This window comes from Schistocerca piceifrons, unplaced genomic scaffold (assembly GCF_021461385.2).
Source record: "Schistocerca piceifrons isolate TAMUIC-IGC-003096 unplaced genomic scaffold, iqSchPice1.1 HiC_scaffold_2325, whole genome shotgun sequence".
Taxonomy (NCBI): domain Eukaryota; kingdom Metazoa; phylum Arthropoda; class Insecta; order Orthoptera; family Acrididae; genus Schistocerca; species Schistocerca piceifrons.
The window spans coordinates 2,151,232-2,165,445 of record NW_025728257.1 but is presented as its reverse complement, the minus strand read 5'-3'; positions in this window follow the sequence as shown (position 1 = coordinate 2,165,445).

Below are 14,214 nucleotides of genomic sequence, written 5' to 3'. Positions count from 1 at the left end.
TTAAGTAAAAGACGACTGACTCTTCATACTGACTATGTTTTGAACATTTCCTGTGAGACCAGTTCTAGATACCGATGCTTCACTATATGTTTACTGTATCCCTTGGACCTTCTTATTGACGACGAAACACAGAAATTGCATCGGATTTAAATACAAAATGCACAATGCCGCCTTAAGTACAAGAAGACTGACTCTTCTTTCTGTCTATGTTTTGAACCATTCCTGTGACACTAGATATAGATTCCGATGCTTCACTTCAGGTTAACTATATCCCTCTGACCTTCTTATTGACGATGAAACACAGAAATGGCATCGGAATTAAATACAAAAGGCACAGTGCCGACTTAAGTACAAGAAGACTGACTCTTCATACTGACTATGTTTTGAACATTTCCTGTGAGACCAGTTCTAGATACCGATGCTTCACTATATGTTTACTGTATCCCTTGGACCTTCTTATTGACGATGAAACACAGAAATTGCATCAGAATTAAATACAAAAGGCACAATGACGACTTAAGTACAAGAAGACTGTCTCCTCTTAATGACTATGTTTGAACATTTCCTGTGAGACCAGTTTTAGATTCCGATGCTTCACTTCAGGTTTACTGTATCCCTCACGTCTTCTTATTGACGATGAAACACAGAAATTGCATCGGAATTAAATAGAAAAGGCACAACGCCGACTTAAGTACAAGAAGAATGACGCTTCGTAATGTCTATGTTTTGAACCATTCCTGTGACACTAGTTATAGATTCCGATGCTTCACTTCAGGTTTACCGTATCCCTCTGACCTTCTTATTGACTATCAAACACAGATATTACATCGGAATTAAATACAAAAGGCACAATGCCGACTTAAGTACAAGAAGACTGACTCTTCTCACTGTCTATGTTTTGAACCATTCCTGTGACACTAGTTATAGATTCCGATGCTTCACTTCGGGTTTACTGTATCACTCTGACCTTCTTATTGACGATGACACACAGAAATTGCAACGGAATTAAATACAATAGGCACAATGCTGACTTAAGTAAAAGATAACTGACTCCTCTTACTGACCTTGTTTTGAACATTTCCAGTGAGACCAGTTTTAGATTCCGATGCTTCACTTCAGGTTTACTGTATCCCTTGGACCTTCTTATTGACGTTGAAACACAGAAATAGCATTGGAATTAAATATAAAAGGCATAATGCCGACTTAAGCACAAGAAGACTGACACCTCTTACTGACTATGCTTTGAACGTTTCCTGTGAGACCAGTTTTAGATTCCAATGCTTCACTTCAGGTTTACTGTATCCCTCTGACCTTCTTATTGACGATGAAACACAGAAATTGCATCGATATTAAATACAAAAGGCACAATGCCGACTTAAGTACAAAATGACTAACTCCTCTTACTGACTATGTTTTGAACATTTCCTGTGATACCGGTTTTACATTCCGATGCCTCACTATATGTTAACTGTAACTCTTGGACCTTCTTATTGACGATGAAATACAGAAATTGCATCGGAATGAAATACAAAAGGCACAATGCCGGCTTAAGTACAAGAAGACTGACTCTTCTTACTGTCTATGATTTGAACCATTCCTGTGACACTAGTTATAGATTCCGATGCTTCACTTCAGGTTTACTGTATCCCTCTCACCTTCCTATTGACGATGAAACACAGAAATTGCATCGGAATTAAATATAAAAAGCACAATGCCGACTCAAGTACAAGAAGACTCGCTCTTCTTACTGTCTATGTTTTGAACCTTTCCTGTGAGACCGGTTTTAGATTCCGATGCTTCCTTTCAGGTTTACTGTATCCCTTGGACGTTGTTATTGACGACGAAACTCAGATGTTGCATCAGAATTCAATAGGAAAGACGCAATGCCGACTTAAGTACAAGAAGACTGACTCTTCTTACTGTCTATGTTTTGAACCATTCCTGTGACACTAGTTATAGATTCCGATGTTTGACTTCAGGTTTACTGTATCCCTCTGACCATCTTATTGACGATGAAACACAGAAATTTCATTGGAATTAAATACAAAAAGCACAATGCCGACTCAAGTACAAGAAGACTGGCTATTCTTATTGTCTATGTTTTGAACCTTTCCTGTGAGACCGGTTTTAGACTGCGATGCTTCACTTCAGGTTTACTGTATCCCTTGGACCTTCTTATTGACGATGAAACACAGAAATTGCATCGGAATCAAATACAAAAGGCACAATGCCGACTTAAGTAGACTGACTCCTCTTAATACTATGATTTGAACATTTCCTGTGAGACCAGTTTTAGATTCCGGTGCTTCCTTTTATGTTTACTGTATCCCTTGGACCTTCTTATTGCCGATGAAACACAGAAATTGCATCGTAATTAAATACAAAAGTCACAATGCCGACATAAGTACAAGAAGACTGACTCTTCTCACTCACTATGTTTTCAACCATTCCTGTGAGACCAGTTGTAGATTCCGATGCTTCACTATATGTTTACTGCATCCCTTTGACCTTCTTATTGACGATGAAACGGAGAAATAGCATCGGAATTAAATACAAAAGGCACAATGCCGACTTAAGTACAAGAAGACTAAGTCTTCTTACTGTCTATGTTTAGAACCATTCCTATGACACTAATTATAGATATGGAAGCTTCACTTCAGGTTTACTGTATCCCTCTGAACGTCTTGTTGATGATGAAACACGGACATTGCGTCGGAATTATATACAAAAAGCACAATTCCGACTTAAGTACAAGAAGACTGACGCTTCTTACAGTTTATACTTTGAACCTTTCCTGTGAGACCGGTTTTAGAATCCGATGCTTCACTTCAAGTTTACTGTATCCCTCTGACCTTGTAATTGACGATGAAACACAGATATAGCATCGGAATTAAATACAAAAGGCACAATGCCGTCTTAAGTACAACAAGACTGACTCTTCTTACTGTCTATGTTTTGAACCATTCCTGTGACACTAGTTATAGATTCCGATGCTTCACTTCGGGTTTACTGTATCCCTCTGACCTTCTTATTGACGATGACACACAGAAATTGCAACGGAATTAAATACAATAGGCACAATACCGACTTAAGTAAAAGATAACTGACTCCACTTACTGACCTTGTTTTGAACATTTCCAGTGAGACCAGTTTTAGATTCCGATGCTTCACTTCAGGTTTACTGTATCCCTTGGACCTTCTTATTGACGATGAAACACAGAAATAGCATAGGAATTAAATATAAAAGGCGTAATGCCGACTTAAGTACAAGAAGACTGACTCCTCTTACTGACTATGCTTTGAACATTTCCTGTGAGACCAGTTATAGATTCCAATGCTTCACTTCAGGTTTACTGTATCCCTCTGACCTTCTTATTGAAGATGAAACACAGAAATTGCATCGATTTTAAATACAAAAGGCACAATGCCGGCTTAAGTACAAGAAGACTGACTCTTCTTACTGTCTATGTTTAGAACAATTCCTGTGACACTAGTTATAGATTCCGATGCTTCACTTCAGGTTTACTGTATCCCTCTCACATTCGTATTGACGATGAAACACTGAAATTGCATCGGAATTAAATATAAAAGGCACAATGCCGACTCAAGTACAAGAAGACTGGCTCTTCTTACTGTCTATGTTTTGAACCTTTCCTGTGAGACCGGTTTTAGATTCCGATGCTTCATTTCAGGTTTACTGTATCCCTCTCACCTTCTTATTGACGATGGAGCACAGAATTTAAATCAGAATTAAATATTAAACGCATAATGCCGACTTAAGTACAAGAAGACAGACTCCTCTTACTGTCTATGTTTCGAACCATTCCTGTGACACCAGTTATAGACTCCGATGCTTCAATTCAGGTTTACTGTATCCCTCTGACATTCTTATTGACGATGAAACACAGAAATTGCATCGCAGTTAAATACAAAAGCCACAATGCCGACTTAAGTACTAGAAGACTAACTCCTCTTACTGACTATGCTTTGAACATTTCCTGTGAGACCAGATTTAGATTCCGATGCTTCACTTCAGGTTTACTGTATCCCTTGGACCGTCTTATTGACGATGAAACACAGAAACTGCATTGGAATTATATACAAAAGGCACAATGCCGACTTAAGTACAAGAAGACTGACTCCTCTTACTGACTATGTTTTTAACATTTCCTGTGAGACCGGTTTTAGATTCCGATACTTCACTTCAGGTTTACTGTATCCATCTGACCTTCTTATTGAGGATGAAACACAGAAATTGCATCGGAATTAAATACAAAAGGCACAATGTCGCCTTAAGTACAAGAGGACTGAATCTTCTAACTGTCTATGATTTGTACCATTCCTGTGACACTAGTTATAGATTCCGATGCTTCACTTCAGGTTTACTGTATCCCTCTGACCTTGTAATTGACGATGAAACACAGATATAGCATCGGAATTAAATACAAAAGGCACAATGCCGACTTAAGTACAAGAAGACTGACTCTTCTCACTGTCTATGTTTTGAACCATTCCTGTGACACTAGTTATAGATTCCGATGCTTCACTTCGGGTTTACTGTATCACTCTGACCTTGTTATTGACGATGACACACAGAAATTGCAACGGAATTAAATACAATAGGCACAATGCCGACTTAAGTAAAAGATAACTGACTCCTCTTACTGACCTTGTTTTGAACATTTCCAGTGAGACCAGTTTTAGATTCCGATGCTTCACTTCAGGTTTACTGTATCCCTTGGACCTTCTTATTGACGATGAAACACAGAAATAGCATTGGAATTAAATATAAAAGGCATAATGCCGAGTTAAGCACAAGAAGACTGACACCTCTTACTGACTATGCTTTGAACATTTCCTGTGAGACCAGTTTTAGATTCCAATGCTTCACTTCAGGTTTACTGTATCCCTCTGACCTTCTTATTGACGATGAAACACAGAAATTGCATCGATATTAAATACAAAAGGCACAATGCCGACTTAAGTACAAAATGACTAACTCCTCTTACTGACTATGTTTTGAACATTTCCTGTGATACCAGTTTTACATTCCGATGCCTCACTATATGTTAACTGTAACTCTTGGACCTTGTTATTGACGATGAAATACAGAAATTGCAACGGAATGAAATACAAAAGGCACAATGCCGGCTTAAGTACAAGAAGACTGACTCTTCTTACTGTCTATGATTTGAACCATTCCTGTGACACTAGTTATAGATTCCGATGCTTCACTTCAGGTTTACTGTATCCCTCTCACCTTCCTATTGACGATGAAACACAGAAATTGCATCGGAATTAAATATAAAAGGCACAATGCCGACTCAAGTACAAGAAGACTCGCTCTTCTTACTGTCTATGTTTTGAACCTTTCCTGTGAGACCGGTTTTAGATTCCGATGCTTCCTTTCAGGTTTACTGTATCCCTTGGACGTTGTTATTGACGACGAAACACAGATGTTGCATCAGAATTCAATAGGAAAGACGCAATGCCGACTTAAGTACAAGAAGACTGACTCTTCTTACTGTCTATGTTTTGAACCATTCCTGTGACACTAGTTATAGATTCCGATGTTTGACTTCAGGTTTACTGTATCCCTCTGACCATCTTATTGACGATGAAACACAGAAATTTCATTGGAATTAAATACAAAAAGCACAATGCCGACTCAAGTACAAGAAGACTGGCTATTCTTATTGTCTATGTTTTGAACCTTTCCTGTGAGACCGGTTTTAGACTGCGATGCTTCACTTCAGGTTTACTGTATCCCTTGGACCTTCTTATTGACGATGAAACACAGAAATTGCATCGGAATCAAATACAAAAGGCACAATGCCGACTTAAGTACAAGAAGACTGACTCCTCTTAATACTATGATTTGAACATTTCCTGTGAGACCAGTTTTAGATTCCGGTGCTTCCTTTTATATTTACTGTATCCCTTGGACCTTCTTATTACCGATGAAACACAGAAATTGCATCGTAATTAAATACAAAAGTCACAATGCCGACATAAGTACAAGAAGACTGACTCTTCTCACTCACTATGTTTTCAACCATTCCTGTGAGACCAGTTGTAGATTCCGATGCTTCACTATATGTTTACTGCATCCCTTTGACCTTCTTATTGACGATGAAACGGAGAAATAGCGTCGGAATTAAATACAAAAGGCACAATGCCGACTTAAGTACAAGAAGACTAAGTCTTCTTACTGTCTATGTTTAGAACCATTCCTATGACACTAATTATAGATATGGAAGCTTCACTTCAGGTTTACTGTATCCCTCTGAACGTCTTGTTGATGATGAAACACGGACATTGCGTCGGAATTATATACAAAAAGCACAATTCCGACTTAAGTACAAGAAGACTGACGCTTCTTACAGTTTATACTTTGAACCTTTCCTGTGAGACCGGTTTTAGAATCCGATGCTTCACTTCAGGTTTACTGTATCCCTCTGACCTTGTAATTGACGATGAAACACAGATATAGCATCGGAATTAAATACAAAAGGCACAATGCCGACTTAAGTACAAGAAGACTGACTCTTCTTACTGTCTATGTTTTGAACCATTCCTGTGACACTAGTTATAGATTCCGATGCTTCACTTCGGGTTTACTGTATCCCTCTGACCTTCTTATTGACGATGACACACAGAAATTGCAACGGAATTAAATACAATAGGCACAATACCGACTTAAGTAAAAGATAACTGACTCCACTTACTGACCTTGTTTTGAACATTTCCAGTGAGACCAGTTTTAGATTCCGATGCTTCACTTCAGGTTTACTGTATCCCTTGGACCTTCTTATTGACGATGAAACACAGAAATAGCATAGGAATTAAATATAAAAGGCGTAATGCCGACTTAAGTACAAGAAGACTGACTCCTCTTACTGACTATGCTTTGAACATTTCCTGTGAGACCAGTTATAGATTCCAATGCTTCACTTCAGGTTTACTGTATCCCTCTGACCTTCTTATTGAAGATGAAACACAGAAATTGCATCGATTTTAAATACAAAAGGCACAATGCCGGCTTAAGTACAAGAAGACTGACTCTTCTTACTGTCTATGTTTAGAACAATTCCTGTGACACTAGTTATAGATTCCGATGCTTCACTTCAGGTTTACTGTATCCCTCTCACATTCGTATTGACGATGAAACACAGAAATTGCATCGGAATTAAATATAAAAGGCACAATGCCGACTCAAGTACAAGAAGACTGGCTCTTCTTACTGTGTATGTTTTGAACCTTTCCTGTGAGACCGGTTTTAGATTCCGATGCTTCATTTCAGGTTTACTGTATCCCTCTCACCTTCTTATTGACGATGGAGCACAGAATTTAAATCAGAATTAAATATTAAACGCATAATGCCGACTTAAGTACAAGAAGACAGACTCCTCTTACTGTCTATGTTTCGAACCATTCCTGTGACACCAGTTATAGACTCCGATGCTTCAATTCAGGTTTACTGTATCCCTCTGACATTCTTATTGACGATGAAACACAGAAATTGCATCGCAGTTAAATACAAAAGCCACAATGCCGACTTAAGTACTAGAAGACTAACTCCTCTTACTGACTATGCTTTGAACATTTCCTGTGAGACCAGATTTAGATTCCGATGCTTCACTTCAGGTTTACTGTATCCCTTGGACCGTCTTATTGACGATGAAACACAGAAACTGCATTGGAATTATATACAAAAGGCACAATGCCGACTTAAATACATGAAGACTGACTCCTCTTACTGACTATGTTCGAACATTTCCTGTGAGACCAGTTTTAGATTCCGATGCTTCACTATATGTTTACTGTAACCCTTGGACCTTCTTATTGACGACGAAATACAGAAATAGCATCGGAATTAAATACAATAGGCACAATGCCGACTTAAGTAAAAGATGACTGACTCCTCTTACTGACCTTGTTTTGAACATTTCCAGTGAGACCAGATTTAGATTCCGATGCTTCACTTCAGGTTTACTGTATCCCTTGGACCTTCTTATTGACGATGAAACACAGAATTTGCATTGGAATTAAATACAAAAGGAATAATGCCGACTTAAGTACAAGAAGACTGACTCTTCTTACTGACTATGTTTGAACATTTCCTGTGAGACCAGTTTTAGATTTCGATGCTTCACTATATGTTTACTGTATCCCTTGGACCTTCTTATTGACGATGAAACACAGAAATTGCATCGGAATTGAATACAAAAGGCACAATGTCGCCTTAAGTACAAGAAGACTGACTCTTCTTACTGTCTATGTTTTGAACCATTCCTGTGACACTAGTTATAGATTCCGATGCTTCACTTCAGGTTTACTGTATCCCTCTGACCTTGTAATTGACGATGAAACACAGATATAGCATCGGAATTAAATACAAAAGGCACAATGCCGACTTAAATACATGAAGACTGACTCTTCTTACTGTCTATGTAATGAACCATTCCTGTGACACTAGTTATAGATTCCGATGCATCACTTCGGGTTTACTGTATCCCTCTGACCTTCTTATTGTCGATGACACACAGAGATTGCAACGGAATTAAATACAATACGCACAATGCCGACTTAAGTAAAAGATAACTGACTCCTCTTACAGACTATGCTTTGAACATTTCCTATGAGACCAGTTATAGATTCCAATGCTTCACTTCAGGTTTACTGTATCCCTTGGACCTTCTTATTGACGATAAAACAAAGAAATAGCATTGGAATTAAATATAAAAGGCATAATGCCGACTTAAGTACAAGAAGACTGACTCCTCTTACTGACTATGCTTTGAACATTTCCTGTGAGACCAGTTATAGATTCCAATGCTTCACTTCAGGTTTACTGTATCCCTCTGACCTTCTTATTGAAGATGAAACACAGAAATTGCATCGATTTTAAATACAAAAGGCACAATGCCGGCTTAAGTACAAGAAGACTGACTCTTCTTACTGTCTATGTTTTGAACCATTCCTGTGACACTAGTTATAGATTCCGGTGCTTCACTTCAGGTTTACTGTATCCCTCTCACATTCGTATTGACGATGAAACACAGAAATTGCATCGGAATTAAATATAAATGGCACAATGCCGACTCAAGTACAAGAAGACTGGCTCTTCTTACTGTCTATGTTTTGAACCTTTCCTGTGAGACCGGTTTTAGATTCCGATGCTTCATTTCAGGTTTACTGTATCCCTTGGACGTTGTTATTGACGACGAAACACAGAAGTTGCATCAGAATTCAATAGGAAAAACGCAATGCCGACTTAGGTACAAGAAGACTGACTCTTCTTACTGTCTATGTTTTGAACCATTCCTGTGACACTAGTTATAGATTCCGATGCTTGACTTCAGGTTTACTGTAACCCTCTGACCTTCTTATTGACGATGAAACACAGAAATTACATTGGAATGAAATACAAAAGGCACAATGCCGACTTAAGTACAAGAGGACTGACTCTTCTTACTGTGTATGTTTTGAACCATTCCTGTGACACTAGTTATAGATTCCGATGCTTCACTTCAGGTTTACTGTATCCCTCTCACCTTCTTATTGACGATGGAGCACAGAATTTAAATCAGAATTAAATATTAAACGCATAATGCCGACTTAAGTACAAGAAGACAGACTCCTCTTACTGTCTATGTTTCGAACCATTCCTGTGACACTAGTTATAGACTCCGATGCTTCAATTCAGGTTTACTGTATCCCTCTGACATTCTTATTGACGATGAAACACAGAAATTGCATCGCAATTAAATACAAAAGCCACAATGCCGACTTAAGTACAAGAAGACTAACTCCTCTTACTGACTATGGTTTGAACATTTCCTGTGAGACCAGATTTAGATTCCGATGCTTCACTTCAGGTTTACTGTATCCCTTGGACCGTCTTATTGACGATGAAACACAGAAACTGCATTGGAATTATATACAAAAGGCACAATGCCGACTTAAGTACATGAAGACTGACTCCTCTTACTGACTATGTTCGAACATTTCCTGTGAGACCAGTTTTAAATTCCGATGCTTCACTATATGTTTACTGTAACCCTTGGACCTTCTTATTGACGATGAAATACAGAAATTGCATCGGAATTAAATACAATAGGCACAATGCCGACTTAAGTAAAAGATGACTGACTCCTCTTACTGACCTTGTTTTGAACATTTCCAGTGAGACCAGTTTTAGATTCCGATGCTTCACTTCAGGTTTACTGTATCCCTTGGACCTTCTTATTGACGATGAAACACAGAATTTGCATTGGAATTAAATACAAAAGGCATAATGCCGACTTAAGTACAAGAAGACTGACTCTTCTTACTGACTATGTTTGAACATTTCCTGTGAGACCAGTTTTAGATTTCGATGCTTCACTATATGTTTACTGTATCCCTTGGACCTTCTTATTGACGATGAAACACAGAAATTGCATCGGAATTGAATACAAAAGGCACAATGTCGCCATAAGTACAAGAAGACTGACTCTTCTTACTGTCTATGTTTTGAACCATTCCTGTGACACTAGTTATTGATTCCGATGCCTCACTTCAGGTTTACTGTATCCCTCTGACCTTATAATTGACGATGAAACACACAAATTGCTTCGGAATTAAATATAAAAGGCACAATGCCGACTGAAGTACAAGAAGACTCTCTCTTCTTACAGTCAATGTTTTGAACCTTTCCTGTGAGACCGGTTTTAGATTCCGATGCTTCACTTCAGGTTTACTGTATCCCTTGGACCTTGTTATTGACGGCGAAACACAGAAGTTGCATCAGAATTCAATAGGAAAGACGCAATGCCGACTTAAATACAAGAAGACTGACTCTTCTTACTGTCTACGTTTTGAACCATTCCTGTGACACTAGTTATAGATTCCGATGTTTGACTTCAGGTTTACTGTATCCCTCTGACCATCTTATTGACGATGAAACACAGAAATTTCATTGGAATTAGATACAAAAAGCACAATGCCGACATAAGTACAAGAATACTGACTCTTCTTACTGTCTATGTAATGAACCATTCCTGTGACACTAGTTATAGATTCCGATGCATCACTTCGGGTTTACTGTATCCCTCTGACCTTCTTATTGTCGATGACACACAGAAATTGCAACGGAATTAAATACAATAGGCACAATGCCTACTTAAGTAAAAGATAACTGACTCCTCTTACTGACTATGCTTTGAACATTTCCTGTGAGACCAGTTTTAGATTCCAATGCTTCACTTCAAGTTTACGGTATCCCTCTGACCTTCTTATTGACGATGAAACACAGAAATTGCATCGATATTAAATACAAAAAGCACAATGCCGACTTAAGTACAAAATGACTAACTCCTCTTACTGACTATGTTTTGAACATTTCCTGTGAGACCAGTTTTACATTCCGATGCTTCACTATATGTTAACTGTAACTCTTGGACCTTCTTATTGACGATGAAATACAGAAATTGCATCGGAATAAAATACAAAAGGCACAATGCCGGCTTAAGTACAAGAAGACTGACTCTTCTTACTGTCTATGTTTTGAAGCATTCCTGTGACACTAGTTATAGATTCCGATGCTTCACTTCAGGTTTACTGTATCCCTCTCACCTTCGTATTGAAGATGAAACACAGAATTTGCATCGGAATTAAATATAAAAGGCACAATGCCGACTCAAGTACAAGAAGACTGGCTCTTCTTACTGTCTATGTTTTGAACGACTCCTGTGACACTAGTTATAGATTCCGATGCTTCACTTCAGGTTTACTGTATCCCTCTGACTTTATAATTGACGATGAAACACACAAATTGCTTCGGAATTAAATATAAAAGGCACAATGCCGACTGAAGTACAAGAAGACTCTCTCTTCTTACAGTCAATGTTTTGAACCTTTCCTGTGAGACCGGTTTTAGATTCCGATGCTTCACTTCAGGTTTACTGTATCCCTTGGACCTTGTTATTGACGGCGAAACACAGAAGTTGCATCAGAATTCAATAGGAAAGACGTAATGCCGACTTAAATACAAGAAGACTGACTCTTCTTACTGTCTACGTTTTGAACCATTCCTGTGACACTAGTTATAGATTCCGATGTTTGACTTCAGGTTTACTGTATCCCTCTGACCATCTTATTGACGATGAAACACAGAAATTTCATTGGAATTAGATACAAAAAGCACAATGCCGACATAAGTACAAGAATACTGACTCTTCTCACTGACTATGTCTTCAACCATTCCTGTGAGACCAGTTGTAGATTCCGATGCTTCACTATATGTTTACTGCATCCCTTTGACCTTCTTATTGACGATGAAACGGAGAAATAGCATCGGAATTAAATACAAAAGGCACAATGCCGACTTAAGTACAAGAAGACTGACTCTTCTTACTGTCTATGTTTAGACCCATTCCTATGACACTAATTATAGATATGGAAGCTTCTCTTCAGGTTTACTGTATCCCTCTGAACGTCTTGTTGACGATGAAACACGGAAATTGCATCGGAATTAAATACAAAAGGCACAATGCCGACTTAAGTAAAGAAAGACTGACTCCTCTTACTGACTATGTTTTGAACATTTCCTGTGAGACCAGTTTTAGATTCCGACGCTTCACTTCAGGTTTACTGTATCCCTCTGTCCTTCTTATTGACGATGAAACACAGAAATTGAATCGGAATTAAATTCAAAAGGCACAATGCCGACTTAAGTACAAAAAGACTCACTCCTCTTACTGACTATGTTTTGAACATTTCCTGTGAGACCAGTTTTAGATTCCGATGCTTCACTATATGTTTACTGTAACTCTTGGACCTTCTTATAGACGATGAAATACAGAAATTGCATCGGAATGAAATACAAAAGGCACAATGCCGACTTAAGTACAAGAAGACTGACTCTTCTTACTGTCTATGTTTTGAACCACTCCTGTGACACTAGTTATAGACTCCGATGCTTCACTTCAGGTTTACTGTATCCCTCTGACCTTAAAATTGACGATGAAGCACACAAATTGCTTCGGAATTAAATATAAAAGGCACAATGCCGACTGAAGTAAAAGAAGACTGGCTCTTCTTACAGTCTATGTTTTGAAATTTTCCTGTGAGACCGGTTTTAGATTCCGATGCTTCACTTCAGGTTTACTGTATCCCTTGGACCTTGTTATTGACGACGAAACACAGAAGTTGCATCAGAATTAAATAGGAAAGGCACAATGCCGACTCAAGTACAAGAAGACTGACTCTTCTTACTGTCTCTGTTTTGAACCATTCCTGTGACACTAGTTATAGATTCCGATGCTTCACTTCAGGTTTACTGTATCCCTCCCACCGTCTTATTGACGATGGAGCACAGAAATTTCATGGGAATTAAATACAAAATGCACAATGCCGACTTAATTACAAAAGGACTGACTCCTCTTACTGACTATGTTTTGAACATTTCCTGTGAGACCAGTTTTAGATTTCGATGCTTCACTTCAGGTTTACTGTATCCCTTGGACCTTCTGATTGACGATGAAACACAGAAATTGCATTGGAATTAAATACAAAAGGCACAATGCCGCCTTAAGTACAAGAAGACTGACTCTTCTTACTGTCTATGTTTTGAACCATTCCTGTGACACTAGTTATAGATTCCGATGCTACACTTCAGGTTTACTGTATCCCTCTTACCTTCTTATTGACTATCAAACACAGATATTACATCGGAATTAAATACAAAAGGCACAATGCCGCCTTAAGTACAAGAAGACTGACTCCTCTTACTGACTATGTTCGAACTTTTCCTGTGAGACCAGTTTTAGATTCCGATGCTTCACTATATGTTTACTGTAACCCTTGGACCCTCTTATTGACGATGAAATACAGAAATTGCATCGGAATTAAATACAATAGGCACAATGCCGACTTAAGTACAAGAAGACTGACTCTTCTTACTGTCTAAGTTTTGAACCATTCCTGTGACACTAGTTATAGATTCCGATGTTAGACTTCAGGTTTACAGTATCCCATTGACCATCTTATTGACGACGAAACACAGAAATTTCATTGGAATTAAATACAAAAAGAACAATGCCGACTCAAGTACAAGAAGACTGGCTCTTCTTATTGTCTATGTTTTGAACCTTCCTTGTGAGACCGGTTTTAGACTGCGATGCTTCACTTCAGGTTTACTGTATCCCTTGGACCTTCTTATTGACGATG